Source organism: Penaeus monodon, chromosome 20, assembly GCF_015228065.2.
Source record: "Penaeus monodon isolate SGIC_2016 chromosome 20, NSTDA_Pmon_1, whole genome shotgun sequence".
NCBI lineage: Eukaryota > Metazoa > Arthropoda > Malacostraca > Decapoda > Penaeidae > Penaeus > Penaeus monodon.
In genome coordinates, this window is record NC_051405.1 from 21809649 (window position 1) to 21810220 (window position 572).

The following is a 572-nucleotide window of genomic DNA, read 5'->3' on the forward strand; positions in this document are numbered from 1 at the left end:
AAAGAAAAATGAGAATTCCTTTACCGGAGCGATGTGGATATCGACTTTTTTTGCCGAAATTCTTATCCTAGGATTTCTATTGTTCCCATACCAAATCTGAAACACGTCTCTGGTATTCCATTTAACTCCATATATCTACCTCATTGTCTCTTTCCTACCAAACTTTTCCTGATTAGTGCGGAAGGCTCGATATCCTTCTCTCTTTCTCAAGCTGCAACAACCTCATTTCGTATTAAGCTTTTAAGAGCTTTGATGCTTGGTTTGCTTTTTTTTCTAAGGATTATATCACAACAACGGCAACAACAACATAGGAGTTTTACAAAAGGTATCTCAATGGATATCCTTGTAACCATCCATGTGGACGGCGTCTTCGCATGCCAGAATGTGTTGTCTAGAAATACGGAAAATCTGAGAATAAATATTTCTAGTTGTAGTATCTGGTATGAACTATTGGTCTCTGAATCTGATTGTCTTTTAGCAGGCATTTGGGTTATCAAAAACTGTGTTGTGCTGCGGCATCTATCATTTTTCTTTTTTCTCATTGGCATGTGGGTAGACTGCAAACATTTCTG